The following is a 27,636-nucleotide window of genomic DNA, read 5'->3' on the forward strand; positions in this document are numbered from 1 at the left end:
AGGAAGACCTTAGTCGCAGATGCATGTAAAGAAGCTGCGGAGACACCATCACGTGTTTCTCGATGCAAGCAGTGAATAGCCAGGCCTTTCCCCGGGAAGGAACAACCACGGGAAGGGCAGCATCCTATGAAGGAAAGCCACCTATGCCAAGCATGGTATCCATCCACAGACAGCTGTTTCGGGGTTTTTGCCCCTCATCAGTGTGGAGTAGGAATCTGGCTATTAGGAGCAGTGCCTAGTAAAAAGGCTATAAAGGCACAGATGATTGGCCTCGGGGAGACCAAAACATCCAACACCGCGGAGACACCATCACGTGTTTCTCAACGCAGTGATTCCAGAACACTGCCCCCATCCCTTATGGGAAATATGCAGATGCATGTAAAGAAGCTGCGGAGACACCATCACGTGTTTCTCGACGCAAGCAGTGAATAGCCAGGCCTTTCCCCGGGAAGGAACAACCACGGGAAGGGCAGCATCCTATGAAGGAAAGCCACCTATGCCAAGCATGGTATCCATCCACAGACAGCTGTTTCGGGGTTTTTGCCCCTCATCAGTGTGGAGTAGGAATCTGGCTATTAGGAGCAATGCCTAGTAAAAAGGCTATAAAGGCACAGATGATTGGCCTCGGGGAGACCAAAACATCCAACACCGCGGAGACACCATCACGTGTTTCTCAACGCAGTGATTCCAGAACACTGCCCCCATCCCTTATGGGAAATATGCAGATGCATGTAAAGAAGCTGCGGAGACACCATCACGTGTTTCTCGACGCAAGCAGTGAATAGCCAGGCCTTTCCCCGGGAAGGAACAACCACGGGAAGGGCAGCATCCTATGAAGGAAAGCCACCTATGCCAAGCATGGTATCCATCCACAGACAGCTGTTTTGGGGTTTTTGCCCCTCATCAGTGTGGAGTAGGAATCTGGCTATTAGGAGCAGTGCCTAGTAAAAAGGCTATAAAGGCACAGATGACTGGCCTAGGGGAGACCAAAACATCCAACACCGCGGAGACACCATCACGTGTTTCTCAACGCAGTGATTCCAGAACACTGCCCCCATCCCTTATGGGAAATATGCAGATGCATGTAAAGAAGCTGCGGAGACACCATCACGTGTTTCTCGACGCAAGCAGTGAATAGCTAGGCCTTTCCCCGGGAAGGAACAACCACGGGAAGGGCAGCATCCTATGAAGGAAAGCCACCTATGCCAAGCATGGTATCCATCCACAGACAGCTGTTTCGGGGTTTTTGCCCCTCATCAGTGTGGAGTAGGAATCTGGCTATTAGGAGCAGTGCCTAGTAAAAAGGCTATAAAGGCACAGATGATTGGCCTTGGGGAGACCAAAACATCCAACACCGCGGAGACACTGTTAGGGCTAGCGGAACGCACCGAGTAGAAATAGATATTTATTATAAATGGTGCGTTCGCAGCCCGGGGTCCACCGTGCAGGAAGAACCTGCGGCTAGTAAGACGGACTATATGGCGGTACTAAAAGTATACACGCACGGGTTAACTTCACCCTGCGTGAAGGAAGCGATCCTGTTGAGTCACAGGACCGCGGTACCGCACATAGAGCGCGAACAAGAAGTCAGCGAACACAACCCCAACACAGGATTGAAGTCCGATTAGACCACTTGCTGGCACAACACCGCAACTGGGTGTGTAAGGAAACTATTAAAATAGTATATGAAGGCACGAGAGTGCATGCAGTGCCGCACTGACGAACGCCATTAACCACCCAGGCTTGGGTAAGGAAAGCGCAGAGGAAGCGCACGGCGCCGTACAGGCGGTCACAGCAACTAGACGCTGTTATGTGTGTAACGTGCTGTTGGATAAGTCGGGCGCTAGATAGCAAACATACACCTTCCGCGAACAGTCATCCAATAGGGAGGGTATTTTAAAGAGCGACTTTCACACACAACACACACACATATTATCAAGACAATACTAGCGCATGGCCGTGCGGTCATGCGCAGTTTATATAGTTGCAGCACAGGAAGCTGCTACTGAAGTTTTGCCCTTTCAGGACCTTCCTGGAGGACCAATGGAATGTGCTGCAGTACCTGAGCATGTGACCCTCGATCTCCAACGGGAGATCTTGCCCTGGGCATGCTCAGTGTGTGCAAATAAGGACTTAGTCCCAGAGAAGCCCGCTCGCCGCAGATCAGTGCAAGGTACAACAGGAGAGCCAGAAAAAGCAACAGTAACCCTTTGCACAGAATCAGTCCCAGCAAGACGCTGGGAGCGACGCCTCCGCTGAGCAGGCCCCATTGCGGCCGGTACAGAATGGGAGACCGCAGCAGACAGGGATCGAGATTCCCCCTGTGCAGCAGAGGAAACTCGACTCCTAACATTACCCCCCCCCAGGGCCCCGCCCTCCTTGGGCCTCACTACGCTCGAAGGCAGCAATGAGCTGCGGAGCCCGAATGTGCTCAGCAGGCTCCCAGGACCTGTCCTCAGGACCATAACCCTTCCAGTCCACCCAAAAAATTTTTTTGCCACGTACCACCTTGCACCCCAAAATAGCATTCACCTCATAATCGTCCGAAGACGAACCCGATGTCCCAGCAGATGACTCGGAAAACCGGGACATGTACACGGGTTTCAGGAGGGACACATGAAAGGTGTCGGTGATACCCAGGTGTGGCGGAAGAGCCAAGCGATAAACCACAGGATTAACCTGTTCGAGCACTTTGAATGGACCCAAGTAGCGAGGAGCAAACTTAGTGGACTCAACTCGCAGCCTGATGTTACGGGCGGAGAGCCACACCAAGTCGCTAGGAGCAAAAGTCGGAGCGGGGCGCCGATGAGCGTCGGCGGAGGACCTCATTCTCTCCTTAGAGGCCCGAATGGCATCCTGAGTGCGGTCCCAAATGTCCCGTGCCTCCACTGCCCAGTCTGCCACCCTGGAGTCAGCAGAGGACACGGGCATAGGCACAGGAACCCGCGGATGCTGGCCGTAATTAAGGAGGAAAGGAGTCTGACCGGTGGAGTCGGCTTCAGCGTTATTAAGAGCGAACTCTGCCCATGGTAATAAAGATGCCCAGTCATCCTGCCTGGCAGAAACAAAATGTCGTAGATATGTGACCAGAGTCTGATTGGCCCTCTCTACCAACCCATTCGTCTCGGGATGATATGCGGAAGAGAGATTTAACTCAATGCTGAGAAGACGACAAAGCTCTCTCCAGAACCGAGACGCAAACTGGGGACCCCGGTCACTGACAATTTTGTCTGGCATGCCATGTAGGCGGAAGATGTGTCTTATGAGCAACGCTGCCAAGGCCCGTGCAGAAGGTAACCGTGGGAGCGGCACCAAATGCACCATTTTCGAGAAATGATCGGTAATAACCCAAATGACGGTACAGCCGCGAGACTTGGGCAAACCCACTACAAAGTCCATCCCGACCATCTCCCAGGGCCTGTCTGCCACCGGCGAGGGATAGAGTAACCCAGACGGCCGTTGTCGAGGAGACTTATTTTTGGCGCATGAGACACACGCCAGAACGTAATCTCTGACATCTCGGAGCATATGCGGCCACCAGTACGTCCTCGCCAGCAGCTCAGATGTCCTTTTTGTCCCAAAGTGTCCACCCACCCTGGAGGAATGAGCCCAAGAGAGAACCTCCGGTCGCAAATTTATGGGCACAAAAGTCTTGCCCGGAGGCACAGACTCAAGCGACACCGGAGCCACGGTTCTCAAGCTCTCAGAAGGAACAATAAGCCGAGGCTCTCCTTCCTCCTCCTCAGATGACACAACAGAGCGAGAAAGAGCATCAGCTCGAATGTTCTTCTCCCCAGCGAGATAATGGAGGGTGAAGTGGAATCGGGAGAAGAATAAGGACCATCTGGCCTGGCGAGAATTTAGCCGCTGGGCTGTTTGCAAATATAGCAAATTTTTGTGGTCTGTAAAAACTTGAAAGGGAAAACGAGCCCCCTCCAAGAGATGTCTCCACTCTGAGAAAGCCAATTTCATCGCTAGCAACTCCCTGTCCCCGATGGAATAATTCCTCTCCGCTGGTGTGAAGGTCTTGGAGAAGAAGAAGCACGGATGCTTCCGACCTTGAGCATCCTTTTGGAAGAGGACTGCTCCAGCACCAACGGAAGAAGCATCCACCTCCATTATAAACGGCTTGTCGACATCGGGACGATGTAGGATGGGAGCGCTAGCAAAATGAGACTTAGTAGAAGAAAAGGCCCTGGAGACCTCTTCAGACCACACTTTGGGATTTGCTCCCTTCTTGGTGAGGGCTACCAAGGGAGCTACCAAAGTTGAGAAATGGGGAATGAACTGGGGGTAATAATTAATGAACCCCATAAAGCGCTGCACCGCTTTAAGTGAATGGGGTTCTTTCCAGTCCATCACAGCCTGTAGTTTGGCAGGATCCATAGCCAATCCCTGGGCAGAGATGATATAGCCCAGGAAAGGTAAAGACTCCTGCTCAAACACACACTTCTCCAACTTTGCGTAAAGAGAGTTTGCCCGTAAGAGGTCGAAGACTCTGCCAACATCTCTCCGGTGAGAGTCAATATCTGGAGAGAAGATGAGAATATCATCCAGATAGACTACGACCGAGGTGGAAAGCATATCCCGGAAGATGTCGTTGACAAAGTCTTGGAAAACGGCTGGGGCATTACAGAGCCCGAAGGGCATCACCAGATACTCATAGTGCCCATCTCTGGTGTTAAACGCCGTCTTCCATTCGTCCCCCTCACGGATGCGAATCAGGTTATAAGCTCCCCGCAGGTCTAATTTGGTAAATACCTTAGCTCCCCGTAGCCTATCAAAAAGCTCAGAAATCAGGGGCAGCGGGTACTTATTCTTAACGGTGATGGCGTTAAGACCCCTGTAGTCTATGCACGGACGCAACTCTCCATTCTTCTTCTGTACGAAGAAGAACCCTGCCCTTGCTGGTGACACTGACTTCCTAATAAACCCTCTTGCCAAATTCTCCTGGATGTATTGGGACATAGCCTCCGTTTCCGGGAGAGAGAGGGGATACACACGTCCCCGAGGAGGTTCTGCTCCAGGCAAGAGATCTATAGGACAGTCATAGGGACGGTGAGGCGGAAGGGTCTCCGCGGCCTTTTTGGAGAAGACGTCTGCATAGGACCAATAGTATTTGGGGAGAGTAGAGAGATCTGCGGGTATCTCAGTGGTGGAAACCTGAACGCACTCTTTCACACATCTGCCCTTACAGGATTCACTCCAACCCAATATCCTCCCAGAGGTCCACTCAATATGTGGGGAGTGGAAACGGAGCCAGGGTATTCCCAGCAGAATCTCATCCATTCCCTCGGGAAGGACAAGAAGGGAAATAATCTCCTGGTGGGATGGGGACACATCTAACATGAAAGGGACAGTCTGATGTGTGATCTGTAACGGAAGTGTCGACCCATTCACCACTCTAACGGTGACTGGTTTGGCAAGCATAACCAGAGGTATTGCGTGGCGCAGAGCAAAAGCAGAAGACATAAAATTTCCCTCTGCTCCTGAATCCACACAAAGCTCTACTGTAAGAGTGGATGTGCCTAACAGTATTGTCCCTTTAAAGGACAATTTGGAGGAAAATGCCGCTGTGTCCAGTGAACCTCCTCCAATGGTCACTAGACGCGATCGTTTTCCCGACCGCCGTGGACATTTATTAGCGTAATGTCCCGGTTGCTGGCAATTTTTACACACCACAGGTACTCGAGCGGTCTGAGACCTAGGTCCCGCTCGAGAAACCTCCATGGCCTCATGGGAGTCGGACGCCATAACAGGAGATTCTAGCGGTTTGGCAAAGGTGGGAGCCAGCCGAAACCTCTGCCTACACTGGGTCCGCTCCAACCTCCGCTCGTTAAAACGGAGATCGATGCGGGTAGCTATAGTAATAAGCTCCTCCAGTGTGGCGGGAATCTCCCTGGTGGCCAAGGCGTCCTTTACATGATCTGCCAGTCCTTTCCAGAACACCGGAATAAGGACTTTATCTGGCCATTCCAGCTCAGAAGCTAGAGTCCGGAATAGGATGGCGAACTGGCTGACCATGGACGAAGCCTGAGTAATTGCCAACAATTGGAGCGCGGTATCGTGGGTGACACGGGGTCCCAAAAAGACCTGCCTCAGAGCGTCCAGGAAGATAGGAGCACTCTGTACCACACGATCACCACGTTCCCAAAGCGGCGTTGCCCACTCCAACGCCCTGCCCGACAAAAGAGATAAAATGAATCCCACTTTCGCCCGTTCCGTAGGAAAACGTGCAGCCAGCAGCTCGAGATGTATGGAGCACTGGCTCACGAATCCCCGACATAGCTTACTGTCACCAGCAAACTTGTCTGGAAGCGGGAGACGGGATAAGGTCGGAGCAGGGGTGGCAGCGGACAAACTGGCTGCAGCTGCACTTGCAGCCTGAACAGCGACAGCAGTAACGTCCACAGCTGAGGTTGCACGCTCTAGAGCCGCCAACCTACCCTCCAACTGCTGGATGTACCGCTGTAGACGCTGACCCTCCGCCATTTACTAGCCAGACCCTGGCGCTAGTATTATGTTAGGGCTAGCGGAACGCACCGAGTAGAAATAGATATTTATTATAAATGGTGCGTTCGCAGCCCGGGGTCCACCGTGCAGGAAGAACCTGCCGCTAGTAAGACGGACTATATGGCGGTACTAAAAGTATACATGCACGGGTTAAGTTCACCCTGCGTGAAGGAAGCGATCCTGTTGAGTCACAGGACCGCGGTACCGCACATAGAGCGCGAACAAGAAGTCAGCGAACACAACCCCAACACAGGATTGAAGTCCGATTAGACCACTTGCTGGCACAACACCGCAACTGGGTGTGTAAGGAAACTATTAAATTAAAATAGTATATGAAGGCACGAGACAGCTGTTTCGGGGTTTTTGCCCCTCATCAGTGTGGAGTAGGAATCTGGCTTATAGCCAGCTTATAGCCAGTTTCCTACGCCACACTGATGAGGGGCAAAAACCCCGAAACAGCTGTCTGTGGATGGATACCATGCTTGGCATATGTGGCTTTCCTTCATAGGATGCTGCCCTTCCCGTGGTTGTTCCTTCCCGGGGAAACGCCTGGCTATTCACTGCTTGCGTCGAGAAACACGTGATGGTGTCTTCGCAGCTTCTTTACATGCATCTGCATATTTCCCATAAGGGATGGGGGCAGTGTTCTGGAATCACTGTGTTGAGAAACACATGATGGTGTCTCCGCGGTGTTGGATGTTTTGGTCTCCCCGAGGCCAATCATCTGTGCCTTTATAGCCTTTTTACTAGGCACTGCTCCTAATAGCCAGATTCCTACTCCACACTGATGAGGGGCAAAAACCCCGAAACAGCTGTCTGTGGATGGATACCATGCTTGGCATAGGTGGCTTTCCTTCATAGGATGCTGCCCTTCCCGTGGTTGTTCCTTCCCGTGGAAAGGCCTGGCTATTCACTGCTTGCGTCGAGAAACACGTGATGGTGTCTCCGCAGCTTCTTTACATGCATCTGCATATTTCCCATAAGGGATGGGGGCAGTGTTCTGGAATCACTGCGTTGAGAAACACGTGATGGTGTCTCTGCGGTGTTGGATGTTTTGGTCTCCCCGAGGCCAATCATCTGTGCCTTTATAGCCTTTTTACTAGGCACTGCTCCTAATAGCCAGATTCCTACTCCACACTGATGAGAGGCAAAAACCACGAAACAGCTGTCTGTGGATGGATACCATGCTTGGCATAGGTCGCTTTCCTTCATAGGATGCTGCCCTTCCCGTGGTTGTTCCTTCCCGGGGAAAGGCCTGGCTATTCACTGCTTGCGTCGAGAAACACGTGATGGTGTCTCCGCAGCTTCTTTACATGCATCTGCATATTTCCCATAAGGGATGGGGGCAGTGTTCTGGAATCACTGCGTTGAGAAACACGTGATGGTGTCTCTGCGGTGTTGGATGTTTTGGTCTCCCCGAGGCCAATCATCTGTGCCTTTATAGCCTTTTTACTAGGCACTGCTCCTAATAGCCAGATTCCTACTCCACACTGATGAGAGGCAAAAACCACGAAACAGCTGTCTGTGGATGGATACCATGCTTGGCATAGGTCGCTTTCCTTCATAGGATGCTGCCCTTCCCGTGGTTGTTCCTTCCCGGGGAAAGGCCTGGCTATTCACTGCTTGCGTCGAGAAACACGTGATGGTGTCTCCGCAGCTTCTTTACATGCATCTGCATATTTCCCATAAGGGATGGGGGCAGTGTTCTGGAATCACTGCGTTGAGAAACACGTGATGGTGTCTCCGCGGTGTTGGATGTTTTGGTCTCCCCGAGGCCAATCATCTGTGCCTTTATAGCCTTTTTACTAGGCACTGCTCCTAATAGCCAGATTCCTACTCCACACTGATGAGAGGCAAAAACCACGAAACAGCTGTCTGTGGATGGATACCATGCTTGGCATAGGTCGCTTTCCTTCATAGGATGCTGCCCTTCCCGTGGTTGTTCCTTCCCGGGGAAAGGCCTGGCTATTCACTGCTTGCGTAGAGAAACACGTAATGGTGTCTCCGCAGCTTCTTTACATGCATCTGCATATTTCCCATAAGGGATGGGGGCAGTGTTCTGGAATCACTACGTTGAGAAACACGTGATGGTGTCTCCGCGGTGTTGGATGTTTTGACCTTAGTCGCAGAGTCAGACAGAAAGCAGGTCCTTCAGTGGGGTCACTCATTTAAATTGTTTTTTTTTCAAGAGAAAATGGCTCTTTTCATTTCACGACATTATTATTGGCCATCCCTATGCAAAGATATTGCAGATTTTGTCTTGGCCTGTATGTCCTGTTCCCAGAATAAGACTCCAAAACAGCTTCCGGCCAACCAGTTACTACCTCTGCCCGTACTGTTAACTTCCTGGCAGCACATCGAATGGACTTTATTACTGATCCTCCAGCTTCCGCTAAATGTACTGTCATCTGAGTAGTTGTGGATTGCTTCTCTAAGATGACCCACTTTATTACTTTGTCCAGTCTACCTTCTGCTCCTGTGCTCGCTGAGAAGTTCATCCAGCATATCTGCCATCTTCACGGTTACCACTAAATATTATTTCTGATAGTGGCGTCCATTTCACATCATGATTTTGGAGGGCATTCTGTAAGCTAATTAATGAAACCTTGGACTTCTTTTCAGCCTACCATCTGCAATCTAATTACCAGGTAGAGCATGTCAGCCAGATCTTAACCAATTTCCTGCAGCATTTCGTCAATGTTCACCACAGAGATCGGGTCAAACTCCTGCCTTGTACGTAATTCCCTTACAATAACCATGTACTGTAGGTGAGTCATCTGCTAAGTCTCCATTTTTGATTGTTTTTGGTCAACACCCCAATATTCCATTCCTTGTAGCTACTACCTCCGACATTCCTGCGGCCGAAGCTCTTACCAAGGGCTTCTCTAGACTGTCATCTAAAGCTCCTTCTTCAATGACCTGGGTTCCAATCCTGCTCTAGTCAGCTCTGAAGAAGTCTTCAAGGCAGAGAATATTCTGGCCACTAAAAAGGTAAGAGGAAAATCTTTTTCCTAGTGGATTGGAAGGGGTTCGGTCCGGAGGAGAGTTTGTGGGAGCCCAGGGAGAACCTCCATGCCCTGCTCCTACTCATGAAGTGTCTTGCAGACTTGAAGAAGAGGGGCCATAAAGGGGGGGTACTGTGTGATTCATATCCCCCTCTCCTCTCCTACTCACTCACCGACCCTCGGCAGGCGCTTCCTCCTGCTGCTGCGGACTCTTGGGATCTGTGCACGTCTAGCACTGTGCTTACAGTGCACTCACTCCCGATCTCTTAAAGAGACAGCACACATTTTCATAAAGTGTCCGCAGCCAATATCTGTGAGACACTTATTAATTAAGGCACCTCCACCTGTTTGGAGGTCCCTGAACAACATGTTCTTTCAATTTGTCTGCATGCTTGCTAGTTGTCAGGTCTCCTGTGGTTGCATCCCAGTATATCAGCCGTGTTTGCCATCACCTACCATGCCTGGCTGTATACCAGCCATGTCTGCTAGCACCTGCCATGCCTGTTTACCAGCTGCCAGCACCTGCCAGCACCTGCCATGTCCACCTGTATACGTGCTGTGCCATCCATACCTGGCCATTCCAGCTTCCTACCCCTTTGAGGGTCATCTGCCATGTGTCCTAAGTCTGTCCGGGAGTAGCACCAAGCATCCATCTGGAGCCAAGTCTAATCACACCATCAGGTGCTCTAGAGAACAGCCACATATTCCCTGAAGCCCCATTCACATTAAGCGGTGCTGCAGCGATACCGACAACGATCCGGATCGCTGCAGCGTCGCTGTTTGGTCGCTGGAGAGCTGTCACACCGACAGCTGTCACACAGACAGCTCTCCAGCGACCAACGATCCCGAAGTCCCCGGGTAACCAGGGTAAACATCGGGTTACTAAGCGCAGGGCCGCGCTTAGTAACCCGATGTTTACCCTGGTTACCAGCGTAAAAAAGTAAAAAAAAAAAAACACTACATACTTACCTACCGCTGTCTGTCCCCGGCGCTGTGCTCTGCACTCCTCCTGTACTGGCTGTGAGCGTCGGTCAGCCGGAAAGCAGAGTGGTGACGTCACCGCTCTGCTTTCCGGCCGCTGTGCTCACAGCCAGTGCAGGAGGAGTGCAGAGAAGCTGAGCGCCGGGGACAGACAGCGGTAGGTAAGTATGTAGTATTTGTTTTTTTTTACTTTTACGCTAGTAACCAGGGTAAACATCGGGTTATTAAGCGCGGCCCTGCGCTTAGTTACCCGATGTTTACCCTGGTTACCAGTGAAGACATCGCTGGATCGGTGTCACACACGCCGATCCAGCGATGTCCACGGGAGATCCAGCGACGAAATAAAGTTCTGGACTTTGTTCAGCGACCAACGATCTCCCAGCAGGGGCCTGATCGTTGGTCGCTGTCACACATAACGATTTCCTTAACGATATCGTTGCTACGTCACAAAAAGCAACGATATCATTAACGATATCGTTATGTGTGAAGGTACCTTAAGTCACACCCCTCCAGGCTCTCCTTTTTCCGCATCACAGTGGTTTCACTATCACGTGCGTTACAGGAACAATCAGACAGCTTGTTAGCCGGTATGTGGAGTCGGAGGGGTCAGACTGTGAAAAAACTTGCAGCAGCTCCTCTTCGCCTGCAGGCAGGTGTCGCAGGATTCTACCAGAATCTTGTCCTTCAAATTTTTGTATGGCCGAAAAGTACAAGGGCCTTTTGAGCTGATACGCAAGAGTTGGGAGGGCACCTTCCCCACAGAAGAGGTTCCTACTCTGGATTATGTCCAAACATTTAGGAAAAAGATCAGGTACCTCATGGCCTTAGCCCATGGGAATTTAGAAGTAGCTCAGAAAAAGCAGCAACGATGCTGCAACTGTGCTGCCAGACTCTGAGAATTTACATGTGGACAGAAAGTTCTAGTCATGGTACCAGTACGCAAAAACAAGCTGCAAGCCATTTTAGTGGGTCCATTCACCATTACCAGGAAATACTGACTACCTCGTGGTCCTGGACTGAGCAGGGAGAATATGGAGGTCACAATCTTAGCAGTTTGATGTCCCCCTTTAGATGACCCAGATATGCACCAGGTCCTGATCTTATTGGTGAAATCCGAAAGGGGCAATGTGGGTAATGGGTGTCCCATTGGGAAGTGGCTTGGTCCATCACAGAAGCAACAGTTAACAAACCAGCTTGGAATATATGGTCACAGGTTGGCCTGGTCGAACACCCCTGGTTTAGCATCATGTCAACACAGGGGTAGCCACTCCACTCAGACAACCCATCAACCAGGTGACACCTCCAGTGTTGCCAATGATGAATGCTGAGATTATGAAATAATGAATATGGGGGTCATAATTCCTTCCCATAGCCCATGGGCTGCCAGTGTAGTGCTGGTGCCCAAGAAAGACAAGAGTACTGGCCCCTGTGTGGACTGTAGGCAACTCAATAAGGTCACCATTATAGATATGCCTCTGGTTGGTGAAGTACTGAACAGGTTAGCAGGGTCTCGATTGATATCTAGTAGTGATGAGCGAATGTGCTCGCCATTACTCTTTACTCACCCGAGTATCACTGTACTTGGTGTACTCGACGAGCACCGAGCATTTCTGGGATTACTCGGCGGGAACTCGGGTCTCCACCCTGCATTTTTGGAGGTCTTTAGAGACCCAATCAACATGCAGGGATGGTCTGCCAGGCACTGTAACACCGCAGCCATCTTTGTTGTGGTCTTGCAGTGATTGGCTGGCCGCAGAGTTTCATCAGGGGTATAAGAGACCGGACGCCACCCTGCTCGGCGCATTCAGCTCCGGAATCAGACAGTGTAGGGAGAGCATCTGCTGATACAGGATCAGATTTGGGGATTTCTTAGTCAGTATGGGGTCTACCATTCTAAACTACTCAAATCCAGCTAAGCCAAGAGTCCTTTTAAGGACTAATTCCGGAGTATATAGGTTGCAGTGTTAGGTAGGCAGGGGAGTGTACGTCGCTCTAACCATATCAGTGCAAGACCTGCAGGCACTGTATGTGTGTATATAGCTATCATTGCATACATAAAGAGGATATCATTGCATACATAAAGAGGGTCCATTCCATTATTGTCTGCTGCTGCTGCTACCTATAGCATATTTTGACCGTATATACCTAGCCCCAGGTATAATTGGCTAGGAAAATATTTTTTGCCAGGTTAATAGAGATTATTTTATTGCAAAGCAATCCAAAGCCCCTTTTTTTTCTCCATTTGCTTTTTGACACTGCACAATACAGCCAGATCCTTTTCCCTAGCACAGCGTGAAAATCCAGCAATTTTAAAGGGGTCACAAAAACTACCAACAAGTGCGTAGAAAAATCTTTAATGTTTTTGTGGTACGGTAGAGTCAAAAAATTTTTTAGTACAATTTGACACAATTTCTTGACAGCATTTTGCTGAACTAAAAAAAAAAATACGTACAGGCCACATATTTTACAGTGTGGTATATCTTTGACACGCCTCAGACATCTGTGTGCCAAAAATGTGGGCATTTTAGGCTTGTATTCCATTTTTTGAATGTCTGTTACTCTAGTTGCATAAGCACTATTTTGCAGACCCCCCCAAAAATACAGGAAACATATTTGGCAGTGTGGTATTTCCCTGACCGGCCTCATATATCTGCGTGCTCCAAGTTTGGGCATTTTAGGCTGTTAGTCCAATTTTTTCCTGTCTGTTACTCTACTTATATACAGCACTATTTTGCATTTAAAAAAATAAAAAATACAGGCCACATATTTGGCAGTGTGGTATTTCCTCACGACAGGCCTAATATATCTGCGTGCTCAAAGTTTGGGCATTTTAGGCCGTTAGTCCTGTTTTTTTCCTGTCTGTTACTCTACTTATATACAGCACTATTTTTCATTTAAAAAAATACAGGCCACGTATTTGGCAGTGTGGTATTTCCATGACAGGCCTCATATATCTGCGTGCTCCAAGTTTGGGCATTTTAGGCCTGTTAGTCCAGTTTTTTCCTGTCTGTTACTCTACTTATATATCTGCGTGCTCCAAGTTTGGGCATTTTAGGCCGGTTAGTCCAGTTTTTTCCTGTCTGTTACTCCACTTATATACAGCACTATTTTGCATTGTAAAAAAATAAAAAATTCAGGCCACATATATGGCAGTGTGGTATTTCTGTGACAGGCCACATATTTCTGCGTGCTCCAAGTTTGGGCATTTTAGGCCATTACTCCAGTTTTTCCCTGTCTGTTACCCTACTTATATACAGCACTATTTTGCATTTAAAAAAATAAAAAAATACAGGCCACATATTTGGCAGTGTGGTATTTCCGTGACAGGCCTCATATATCTGCGTGCTCCAATTTTGGGCATTTTAGGCCGTTAGTCCAGTTTTTTTCCTGTCTGTTAGTCTACTTACAGTATATACAGCACTATTTTGCATTAGAAAAATAAAAAATACAGGCCACATATTTTGTAGTGTGGTATTTCCGTTACAGGCCTCATAAATCTGCGTGCTCCAAGTTTGGGCATTTTAGGCTGTTAGTCCAGTTTTTTTCCTGTCAGTTATTCTACTTATATACAGCACTATTTTGCATTTTAAAAAATAAAAAATACAGGCCACATATTTGGCAGTGTGGTATTTCCCTTACAGGCCTCATAGATCTGCGTGCTCCAAGTTTTAGCATTTTAGGCTGTTAGGCTGGTTTCACATTGGCGTTTTTTGGGGTGCGTTTTTGCGGTAAAAAACGCAAAAAAAACGTATGGTGAAAAAAAGCATGTAAACGCGTGTAAACGCTGCGTTTTTTTTACGCATGCGTTTTTGCATGTGGTGAAAAAAACGCGTCGTTTTGACGCGTTTACATGCATTTTTACATGCGTTTGCATTTTTTAAACGCATGCTGAGAAATGTGTGACAGCTGCCAATCATCAAAATAAAGTAAAAAACCCACTATAAACAGAAATAGTTATGGTTAGGGTTAGGGGTAGGGTTAGGGTTAGGGGTAGGGATCATAACCCTAACCCTAACCCTAAAGGGATCCTGCCCCTAACCCTACCCCTAACCCTAACCCTAAGGGATCCTAACCCTAACCCTACCCCTAACCCTACCCCTAACCCTACCCCTAACCCTAAAGGGATCCTAACCCTAACCCTACCCCTAACCCTAACCCTAAGGGATCCTAACCCTAACCCTAACCCTACCCCTAACCCTACCCCTACCCCTAACCCTAAGGGATCCTAACCCTACCCCTAACCCTAACCCTACCCCTAACCCTAACCCTAAGGGATCCTAACCCTAACCCTACCCCTAACCCTAACCATAAAGGGATTAGGGTTAGGGTTAGGGTTAGGATCCCTTAGGGTTAGGGGTAGGGTTAGGGGTAGGGGTACGGTTAGGGGTAGGGTTAGGGTTAGGATCCCTTAGGGTTAGGGGTAGGGTTAGGGTTAGGATCCCTTAGGGTTAGGGGTAGGGTTAGGGTTAGGGGTAGGGTTAGGGGTAGGGTTAGGTTCTCTTTATCACCTTTATGTTGGGGGGTGGCATATCAGTGTGTTTTCTGGTTTCTTTAATAAAAAAACGCATGCGTTTTTTACCGCAAAAAACGCATGCACCAAAAAACGCATGCGTCCCCATTGACTCCAATGTATTTTTTGACCCAAAAAAAACGCATGAAAACGCATGCGTTTTTTTTTGGTCCAAAAAACGCTTCTAAAAATACTACAAGTAGCATTTCAGAAAATGAACGCATGCAGTAAAAAAGCGCATGCGTCACAAAACGCGACCAAATGCGTACACAAAAAAACGCATGCGTTTTCAATGTTAAATATAGGAAAAAAAAACGCATGCGTTTTTTTGAAAAAAAACGCTGCAGACAAAAACGCAAGTGTGAAACCACCCTTAGTCCAGTTTTTTCCTGTTTGTTACTTATATACAGCACTATTTTGAATTTAAAAAAATACAAGCCACATATTTGGCAGTGTGGTATTTCCCTGACAGGCCTCATCTATCTGTGCTAAAAATTTGGCCATTTTAGGGATAAATATTCTAGTGTTTGTGTGTGCTGACTGTTTCCATTGACACCAATTTGATAGCCAAAAAAACATTTTTAACTACAGTCCAGATAGTGTGGTTTTCCCGCACACGTATCACATACAAATTCACTCCCAATTCAGCCATTTGAAGTGAATGTGTAAAATATTTTAGTCCATTTACCATGAGCATGGCACATGGCAAGGGACAGGGATGGGACGTGATGGCGATGGTGCATGCCGATCCGAGGCTGTGGGCAAGCCGAAATTGGGCCACAAAAAACACCCACATCTTCTCGCTGGACCTTAGTGTCCGAAGTCATAGGGGACAGCAGCAAGACAACACTATTGAAGCCAGAGCACTGTGAAAAGGTTGTTGGTTGGATAGTGGATAGTGATGAGCGAATAGCATTGTTGCTCGGGTCTCCCCAAGAATGCTCGGGTGATCACTGAGCATTTGTTAGTGCTTGGAGAATTAATTTTGGTCACCTCAGCTGCATGTTTTACAACTGCTAGACAGGCTGAATACATGTGAGGAATGCATGTTTGTTAGGGAATTCCCATATATATTCAGGCTGTCCAGCAGCCATAAATCATGCAGCTGAGGTGACGAAAACTAAATCTCTGAGCACTAACAAATACCCGGAGATCACCCGAGCCTGCTCGGGGAGACCCGAGCAAGAATGCTATTCGCTCATCACTAATAGCGGATAATACTTCCAGCTACTTGGCCACCAGCACCCTGTCTTCCACACAGTCAAGTCTGAGTAGCTGTGAATCTGGACTGCTTATTACTCACCCTGATCCTCGTTCCTACCAATATGATGAGTGCCCTGAGACAACTGATCCCACACTCGGACACTCTGAAGAGCTGTTGACTTTTCCATTTATAGATTCGAGCCTCTCGCCCAGTCTACTTGAAGCAGGGCTAGATGAGATTCCATGTAGTGATGGCCAAATATTTGAGCAGCCACGGTCACAAGAGATGGACGATGATGAGACACAATTGCCAGAAAGTCAGGAGGAGGACCAGGGTGCGGAAGTAAAAAATGAAGTGGTGGATGATATAGTAACTGACCCAACCTGGCAGGAGGACATGCAGAGCGAGGACAGCAGCACACAGGGGGAGGGAGTATTACCACCACTTCAGGCAGGAAGAAGCAGTGTGGTGGCTGCAGACAGGTGGGTAACCATTCCCCGTAACACCAACATGACAAAAGTTGCCAGTCCAACTGTTAGGTCTTTCTGAGTCTGGTTACTTTTTAAAGACTCTGCCAATAACCACAAACAGGCAATTTGCAACACCTGTCATGCCAGCATTAGCAGGGGTAGCAAAACTCCCAGTCTTACCACCACCAGCATGATCAAGCACATGGCAGCAAAGCATCTGACTTTGTGGGCCCAACCCCAGGCTCCAGGAACAGTGTCTGCGGGTGACACCACTGCTTCTTCCACTGTTGTGCATGCAAGCCAATCCCCTGTCCACGGTGCATGCAAAGATGCCTCCTTCCCTGCACCTGCTGTTTCCAACACTCAAATAGCACCATTATCAAGTACGTTCACATCCTTGTCCCAGCGCAGCCGTCAGTTGTCCATACCCCAGTCATTGGAACGCAAGTGGAAATACACAGCCAATGCCCCACAGGCCACAGTACTAAATTCACACATTTCTCATCTACTAGCGCTGGAAATGTTGCCTTTTAGGCTCGTGGAGATGGAATCTTTCTGCAACTTGATGGTGGCGGCCATCCCAAGGTACTCGGTCCCCAGCCGCCACTATTTTTCCCGCTGTGCCATCCTGGCATTACACAAGCATGTGTCTCACAACATTACCCATGCCTTCAACAAGGCAGTTAATGGGAAAGTACACCTAACCATGGACACATGGACAAGTGCTTGTGGCCAGGGATGGTACATCTCGCTGATGGCACACTGGGTTAACATCGTGGAAGCCGAGTCCCAGTCTGACCTTGGGAAGGAACACGTCCTCCTGACGCCAAGGATTGCAGGCCTTACGTCAATCATGGTTGCCCCCACAGTCTACAGCTCCTGCACTTCCTCGTCCTCCTCCTCTTCAGCCTCCATCTCTGAAATGAGCACATCAGTCCCAAGCTGGAAGCACTGCAGCACTGCCAAATCTAAGCGGCAACAGACTGTGCTGAAGCTAATATACTTAGGTGACAAACCGTACAATGCTGAAGAGTTATGGACATCTCTGAAACAGCAGACAGATCTGTGGCTGACACTGCTGAACCTCCAGCCAGGCATGGTTGTGCGTGAAAATGGCAGGAACCTGGTGATGGCTCTGAGGCGAGGTGAACAGACATACTGACGATGACAGACGATCAGCTCTCCATCCTTCTATCAAAATCACATCTCACCACTTGCACCCTTGACCCACTCCCGTCCCACCTCATCCCTAATCTCGCAAAAGTCTTCATCCCAACCCTAACACAACTCTTCAACCTCTCACTTAAAAATGGTGTCTTCCCCTCATCCTTCAAACACGCATCAATCACACCTATCCTCAAAAAACCCTCCCTCGACCCATCCTCTGTGTGCAGCTATCGCCCGATATCCCTTCTCCCTTATGCCTCAAAACTACTGGAACAGCATGTCCATCTTGAACTATCCTCCCACCTCTCCTCCTGCCCCCTCTTTGACCGGTTACAATCTGGCTTCCGAACACATCACTCAACTGAAACTGCCCTAACTAAAGTGGCCAATGACCTACTAACCGCCAAGAGCAAGTGACACTACTCTGTCCTTCTCCTTCTGGACCTGTCTTCTGCCTTCCACACTGTGGACCACTCCCTCCTGTTACAGATTCTCTCATCTCTTGGCATCACAGACTTGGCCCTATCCTGGATCTCATCATATCTAACAGACCGGACATTCAGTGTCACCCTCTCCCACACCACCTCCTCATCTCGCCCCCTGTCTGTCGGTGTTCCCCAAGGCTCAGTTCTAGGACCCCTACTCTTCTCCATCTACACCTTCGGCCTGGGATAGCTCATAGAATCCCACGGTTTACAATATCATCTCTACGCTGATGACATGCAGATCTACCTATCTGGACCCGTCCTCACTTCCTTACTGACCAAAATCCCACAATGTCTGTCTGCTATTTCATCCTTCTTTTCTGCTTGTTTTCTAAAACAACATGGACAAAACAGAATTCATCATCTTTCCCCCACCTCACTCTACCCCTCCACCTGACCTATCCATCAATGTCAATGGTTGCTCACTTTCCCCGGTCCCGCACGCTCGGTGCCTCGGGGTGATCCTTGACTCTACCCTCTCTTTCAAGCCACATATCCAAACCCTTGCCTCCTCCTGCCGATTTCAACTCAAAAACATTTCCCGGATCCGCACATTCCTTGACCATGAAACCACAAAAACAATAGTACATGCCCTTATCATCTCCCGCCTCGACTACTGCAACCTCCTACTCTCTGGCCTCCCAGCTAGCACTCTGGCACCACTCCAATCCATCCTAAATTCTGCTGCCCGACTAATCCACCTGTCTCCCCGTTACTCCCCAGCCTCTCCTCTCTGCCAGGCCCTTCACTGGCTTCCTATTGCCCAGAGGCTACAGTTCAAAACACTAACAATGACATACAAAGCCATTCACAATCTGACTCCTCCATACATCTGTGACATGGTCTTCCGTTACTTACCTACACGCAACCTTTGATCATTTCATGATCTCTTTCTTTACTCCGATCTCATCTCTTCCTCCCACAACCGCATCCAAGACTTCTCTCGTGCTTCCCCTATACTCTGGAACTCTCTACCCCAACACATCAGGCTTTCACCTACCACGGAAACCTTCAAAAGGAACCTGAAGACCCACCTCTTCCGACAAGGCTACAACCTGCAGTGATCCCCAGTATACTGAACCACCACATGACAAGCTCTACCCTCACCTAGTGTATCCTCGCCCTTCCCCTGTAGACTGTGAGCCCTCGCGGGCAGGGTCATCTCTCCTCCTGTACTTGTGTGTGCCTTGATTTACTCATGTTTATTGTACTTGTCTATATTTGCCCCGTTCACATATAAAGCGCCATGGAATAAATGGCGCTATAAAAATGAATAATAATAATAATAATACTTACCCTGCCTGGCCCATTTGCTTAACCTCATTTAACAGTTTCTAAAAAGCTACCTGGAGCTGCCGGATCTGCTTATGAAAATATGCTGCCTGTGTGCCCATTTTAGAATTTCAGCTACAGCTTCAGCCGCCCTTGCCATGCTTCAGCACCGATTGCAGTTTCACGCTCACCGGCTGGTGTAAGATGTCCCCATCATCTACACTGCAGATGTTGGAAAGGATTTGTGAGCCTAAGAGGGCAGTTGTTGAATACCAACATCAACAAGGCCATCTATATTCAGGTCAGACTCCACACATAAGATCTCAGGAGTGGACATGAATGTCAGACATATGTAACATCCTCCAAAACTTTGAGGAGTCCGCCATGATGATGAGCGTCAATGACGCCATAATTAGCGTCACCATCCTGCTTCTCTGCATTATGAAAAGCTCTCTGCTCACAATGAAAGAGGAGGCATAGCAGGTGAAGCAGGAGGATATGGAGCAAGGAACCATGCAGGGTGATTACACACAGCCCAGCCTCATGTCATCCCAACGTGGATTGCTTGACAATGAGGAAGAGAAGGAAGCAGAACAGGAGCAACTTTCATGCGCTATAGACTGTACTACAAGCACAACTGTCATACCATCTGTTCAGCATGGATGGCCTGATGACAGGGAGGAAGAGGAGGAGGACACCTTGGTCAGTCGTCCTGTTGGTGGGGACACGGAAGGCTTGCCTGTTACCAGTCTGGCATGCATGGCTGACTTTATGTTGTGCTCCCTTTCCCATGACCCTTGTATTGTAAAAATTTTGGGTGACAGTCATTACTGGGTAGTGACACTTTTAGACCCACGCTACAAGGAGAATTTTCAATCTCTTCTTCGAGAGGCAAACAGGTGTACTAAAATGCTGTATTACCAGAGAGCTGCCATTGTTGCAGAATTAGTAAAAAAATTCCCATCTCAAAATGCTGGCAGCAGACATAACAGTTCGTTGGACAACCAAGGAGTACAGGTGAGAGAGACACAACTCCAATCCAGCAGAGGCAGGGGAACACTGGCAAAGTTCTGGGACAGTTTTCTTAGACCCTCCCATCGCCCTGGCCCTGAGGTGCGGGGTAATGTCACAAGGAATGGAATGTTTTCTAAGATGCTGAGGGAGTACCTTGCTGACGGTACCAACATCTTCCGTGATTCCGCTGTGCCTTTTAATGATTGGGCTTCCAAGCTGGACATGTGGCATGAACTATCTCTCTATGCCTTGGAGGTCCTGGCCTGCCCTGCCGCTAGCGTTTTGTCAGAGGGGGTTTTTAGTGCCGCTGGTGGAATTATCACAGATAAGCGCATTTGCCTGTCAACGGAAAATGCAGAGAGGCTGACTCTTATAAAAATGAACAAGGGCTAGATTGGGCCAGACTTCTCTACACCACCAAATGACAGCAAGACATAACCTGCAATACAGTGTCTTTTTGGGAGGTGTATTCCCATACACCTCTTCACACCCACACATGGGTATATGCTTCCTGATTTTGGCTATTTGGTGTACTTCTCCTTTTCCACATCCTCATCATCCACCACCACTAGAACACCAGGTTGAATGTGTTGTATGCTGCTACAGCTATTCAATTTTTTGGCAAGGGTGTCTATGATCCCCATAATTTTTTTTTTAAATGTACCCCCATGGGGAAATGTTTGTCAGCCCATGCACTTAGTGTATGGGCATTCCAAGTATAGGAGACCCGGTCCTTTAAATTGGGCATATTTTTTAATGAGGCCTTCCTCCACGTCTCATCATCCACCGCCACTAGATCACCAGGGTTAACGTGTTCCTTGCTGCTACAGCCACTGTAGTTTTTTGCAAGGGTGTTTATGATGCCCGTAAACAATTTTTTAAAAAAATATTTCCCCCCATGGGCATGGGCATTACAAGTCTAGGAGACCCGCTCCTTTGTAATGGGACAGTTTTTTATGAGGCCCTCCTCCATGTTTCTTTCAAGGGGGGTTTGGGGTGCTTGCAAATTTGGGTCAAGGCCGCCCTTGAATTCGATGCATAAGGAAACAGTATGGCAGGACCAATTGAAGAATGTGAAGTGGGTTTTCCTTTGGCCATCCAGTACCTGGGTTCAAAGGCTTCTTGGGGTGCTTATGACTTGGTAGTATGGCAGGCCTTGTAGTCAATTTATAAGAAAACAGTATGGGAGTACAAAATGAACAATATGAAGTGGATTTTCCTGTGGCCATCCAGTACCTGGGTTCAAAGGCTTATTGGGGTGCGTATGACTTGGTAGCAGGGCATTCCTTGCAGTCAATACATATGAAAACAGTACGGAAGTACAAAATGAATAATGTGAAGTGTATTTTCCTGTGGCCATCCAGTACCTGGGTTCAAAAGCTTATTGGGGTGCATATGACTTGGTAGCAGGGCAGGCCTTGCAGTCAATGCAAGACATTTTTTTTACCCCCATGGGAAAATGTTTGTCAGCCCATACACTTTGTGTATGGGCATTCCAAGTATAGGAGACCCGCTCATTGAAATTGGGGCTATTTTTTAATGAGGCCTTTCTCCACTTCTTATCAGCTGGCGCCACTAGATCACCAGGGTTAACGTGTTCCGTGCTGCTACAGCCACTGTAGTTTTTTGCAAGGGTCTTTATGATGCCAGTAAACAATTTTTTTTTTAAAATTACCCCCCATAGTGAAATGATTGTCAGCCCATGCATTTAGTGTATGGGCATTACAAGTCTAGGAAACCCGCTCCTTTAAATTGGGCCTATTTTTTAATGAGGCCTTCCTCCTCGTCTCATCATCCACCACCACTAGATCACCAGGATTAACGTGTTCTGTGCTGCTACAGCCACTCTAGCTTTTTGCAAGGGTGTTTATGATGCCCGTAAACAATTTTTTTTTAAATTTACCCCCATGGGGAAATGTTTGTCAGCCCATACACTTAGTTTATGGGCATTCCAAGTATAGGAGACACTCTCCTTTAAATTGGGCCTATTTTTTATTGAGGCCTTCCTCCACATCTGATCATCCACCGCCACTAGATCACCAGGGTTAACATGTTGCGTGCTGCTACAGTCACTGTAGTTTTTTTTGCAAGAGTGTTCATGATGCCCGTAAACAATTTTTAAATTTTTTTTTACCCCCCCTGGGGAAATGTTTGTCAGCCCATACACTTAGTGTATGGGCATTCCATGTATAGGAGACCCGCTCCTTTAAATTGGGGCTATTTTTTAATGAGGTCTTCCTCCATGTCTCATCATCCACTGCCACTAGATCACCAGGGTTAACATGTTCTATGCTGCTGCAGCCACTCTAGTTTTTTGCAAGAGTGTTTATGATGCCTGCAAACAATTTTTTAAAAACATTTTACCCCCCATGGGGAAATGTTTGTCAGCCCATACACTTAGTGTATGGGCATTCCAAGTACAGGAGACCCGCTTCTTTAAATTGGGCCTATTTTTTAATGAGGCCTTCCTCCACGTCTCATCATCCACCGCCTCTAGATCTTCAGGCTTAATGTGTTCTGTGCTGTTACAGCCACTGTAGTTTTTTGCAAGGGTGTTTATGATGCCCGTAAACAATTTTTTAACACAAATTTACCCCCCATGGGGAAATGTTTGTCAGCCCATACACCTAGTGTATGGGCATTCTAAGACCCACTCTATATAATTGAGCCTATTTTTTAATGAGGCTTTCTTCCACGTCTCATCATTCACCACCACTAGATCACCAGAGTTAACATGTTCCGTGCTGCTACAGCCACTGTAGTTTTTTTGCAAGGGTGTTTATGATGCCTGTAAATAATTTTTAAATTTTTTTTACCCCCCCATGGGGAAATTTTTGTCAGCGCATACACTTAGTATATGGGCATTACAAGTCTAGGAAACCCACTCCTTTAAATTGGTCCTATTTGTTAATGAAGCCTTCCTCCATGTCTCATCATCCACCGCCACTAGATCACCAGGGTTAATGTGTTCCGTGCTGCTACAGCTACTGTAATTTTTTGCAAGGGTGTTTATGATGTCCGTAAACAATTTATTTAAAAATATTTCCCCCCATGGGGAAATGTTTGTCAGCCCATACATTTATTGCATGGGCATTACAAGTCTAGGAGACCCACTCCTTTGTAATGGGGCAGTTTTTTATGAGGCCCTTCTCCATGTTTCTTTCAAGGGGGGTTTGGGGTCCTTGCAAATTTGGGTCAAGGCGGCCCTTGAATTCAATGCATAAGGAAATAGTATGGCAGGACCAACTGAAGAATGTGAAGTGGGTTTTCCTTTGGCCATCCAGTACCTGGGTTCAAAGGCTTCTTGGGGTGCTTATGACTTGGTAGTATGGCAGGCCTTGTAGTCAATTTATAAGAAAACAGTATGGGAGTACAAAATGAACAATATGAAGTGGATTTTCCTGTGGCCATCCAGTACCTGGGTTCAAAGGCTTATTGGGGTGCGTATGACTTGGTAGCAGGGCATTCCTTGCAGTCAATACATATGAAAACAGTATGGAAGTACAAAATGAATAATGTGAAGTGGATTTTCCTGTGGCCATCCAGTACTTAGGTTCAAAAGCTTATTGGGGTGCATATGACTTGGTAGCAGGGCAGGCCTTGCAGTCAATGCATAAGATGACGTCATTGGAGTACAAAATTAATAATGTGAAGTGTATTTTCCTGTGGCCATCCAGTATGTGGTTTCAAAGGCTCATTGGGGTGCGTATGACTTGGTAGCATGGCAAGCCTTGCAGTCGATACATAAGAAAGCAGTACGGGAAAACAGAATGAATAATGTGAAGTGGATTTTCCTGTGGCCATCCAGTACCTGGGATCAAAGGCTTATTGGGGTGCATATGACTTGATAGCAGGGCAGGCCTTGCATTCAATGCAACATTTTTCAGGAAGCCCTCCTGTACCTCTCGTGAAAGGGGTATTGGGGTGCGTCGTAATGCTTGGCAGCGCAGCCACTCACTGCATAGGCAATAACAGCATAGGAGACCCACTGTTTAATAATGTCCTTTTAAGAATATTAATGCTGCGTGATACCCCTCTAAAAATAGGCTTTGTGACTTTAAGAGTCCCTCCTTCATAAATGAAACAAGATGTGTCTGCTTATGTGTCACACACCACATGGCCAGCTAGGGTTGTTAAATGTTACAATGACATTTCCCAGTGAATGCATTTGTATTGGTTGAAAGCAATGTTAAAGTTGAAAAATGCATCAAAAACGCTGCGTGGTGGGGTTAATTATTTTGTCTTATATACGAGTCATTACCCTGGAAAGGATGTACCTTAACATATTTCCCAGCAAAATCCATTTTGGTTTTGTTTTTGTATGTTTTTTGCTGCACCTGTTTTTTACAGTGAAACTGTTTTTTGGCGTGAAACTCTGACAACATTGTTTACAGCTGTGACTTAGGAGTCAGAAATGCTTCCAGGGGCGATCCCCATGATGTCCCTGTGTCATTTGAGCAGTGTTGCCATCATTTTTAGACGTTTATAGACCTTAAAAGGACCCCCGGGGGGATCACTGTAAAAATGCTCGGGTCTCCCATAGACTTTTATTGGGCTCGTTGTTCTGTCCGAGTACCCGAGTATTCCAACTTGCTCGACCCTGGCATTCTCAGCCAAGTGGGGGCCGACAGTCAGGAACACCTTATAGCCTATGTTTCCCAGAAGCTGTTGGACTAGGAGAGGGCAAACGTCATTATAGAAAAATAATACCTGGCCAAGTCTGGGTCCTGAAAAAATTACAGTCGTACCTCTGTGGCAAGGATTTCATGGTCCTAACCAACTACAATCTCTTAAATTGGCTAAGTCAGACTGCCAGGGACAACGGATGTTTATTCAGATGATGTCTGGCCTAACAGTCCAATAATTTTTCGGTCTCACATAAAAAGGGTAAAGATCATGAAAATGCCAACGGATTATCTTGACAAGTGGAGAACGATGATCGGAAGCCTATCACATCTGCCAGCCCTGTCAAGAGCATATATGTATCTTATATGATATATACAGTTGTGCTCAAAAGTTTACATACCCTGGCAGAATTTGGGATTTCTTGGCTTTTTTTCAGAGAATATGAATGATAACACCAAAACTGTTTCTCCACTCATGGTTAGTGGTTGGGTGAAGCCATCTATTGTGAAAATATTGTTTGTTTGTTTCTTTAAATCATAATGGCTACCCAAAATATCCAAATGACCCTGATCAAAATTTCACATACCCTGGTAATTTTGGCCTGATAACATGCACAGAAGTTGACACAAATGGGTTTGAATGGCTTCTAAAGGTAATATTCCCACCTGTGACCTGTTTGCTTGTAACCAGTGTGTGTGTCTAAAAGCTGAGTGAGTTTAGGAGATCCAGACAGACTCTTGCATCTTTCATCCAACCACTAATGTTTCTGGATTGTGATTCATGGGGAAAGCAAAAGAATTGTCAAAAGGTCTACGGGAAAAGGTAGTTGAACTGTATAAAACAGTAAAGGGATACAAAAAGATATCCAAGGAATTGATAATGCAAGTCAGCAGCTTTCAGACTGTGATTAACAAATGGAAAATCAGGGGCTCTGTAAAAACAAAACCTCAGTCAGGTTGACCAACAAAAATGTCATCCACAACTGCCAGGAAAATTGTTCGGGATGAAAATTAAAACCCGCAAATATCATCAGCTGAAATACAGGACTTTCTGAAAACTAGTGGTGTGGCTGTTTCAAGATGCACAATAAGGAGGCACTTGAAGAAAAATGGGCTGCATGGTCGAGTCGCCAGAAGAAAGCTATTACTTCACAAATGCCACATAGTATCTTGCCTACAATACACAAAACAGCACAAAGACAAGCCTCAAAACTTCTGTAACAAGGTAATTTGTAGTGATGAAACCAAAATTGAACTTTTTGGCCACAACCATAAACGTTACATTTGGAGAGAGGTCAACAAGGACTATGAAGAAAGGAACACCATTCCTACTGTGAAGGCTCATACTCATTTGTGCGACAAATGGACGAGTGCAATCCGATAAAAAATCAGATTGCACTTGAACCAATGTTATTCAATGGGTGACATCTCTTTTGCGAGACACATATACAGTGCCTTGCGAAAGTATTCGGCCCCCTGGAACTTTTCCACCTTTTCTCACATATGCTTCAAAGATAAAGATACCAAATGTAAATTTTTGGTGAAGAATCAACAACAAGTGGAACACAATTGTGAAGTTGAGCAAAATTTATTGGTTATTTAAAATTTTTGTGGAAATTCAAAAACTGAAAAGTGGGGATTGCAATATAATTCGGCCCCTTTAACTTACCGTAATACTTTGTTGCGCCACCTTTTGCTGCTATATATACACACACCTACTGTATACTATGTGTATATTTCAAATCTATCCTATTCTAGCCTATTCTATTCTATACTGCACGTGGGATCTGCCGGGTTTTAATCTATCTATCTATCTATCTATCTATCTAATATATATATATACATATATATATATATATAAGATTATTTGGTTTTAAAACGATCGGTACAGTTGTATTTTACAATGTGATTTTAACATGAGCTTTTACATACAGAGAAGTGCTAGTATGTAAGACCTCATGTTAAAATCGCATTGCATGCGGATTGCATACGCATGTCATTTGGATGTTCTGACTAAAAATCACACGGAAACCGCATTACGCTCGCGTGACACTCGCATGACACTTGCATAGCACTCGTCCGTTTTTTCTGTCTGGAAATTGGACCTTTTTTTTCTCACAAATGAGTATGAGCCCTAAAGAACGGAGTTGGATTGCTGATGTTTTGGGGATGTGTTAGCTACATAGGCACAGGAAACTTGGTCAAAGGTGAAGGAAATATGAATGCAGCACATTATCAGCAAATAATGGAGGCAAATTTGCACTCATCAGCACAGAAGCTGCGCATTGGACATTCCAACTGACAACGATCTAAATTACAAGGCCAAGTAAACCTGTCATTGGCTAAAGCAGAACAAAGTGAAGGTTCTAGAGTGGCCATCTCAGTCTCCT

The sequence above is a fragment of the Ranitomeya imitator genome, chromosome 6, assembly GCF_032444005.1.
Source record: "Ranitomeya imitator isolate aRanImi1 chromosome 6, aRanImi1.pri, whole genome shotgun sequence".
Lineage (NCBI taxonomy): Eukaryota > Metazoa > Chordata > Amphibia > Anura > Dendrobatidae > Ranitomeya > Ranitomeya imitator.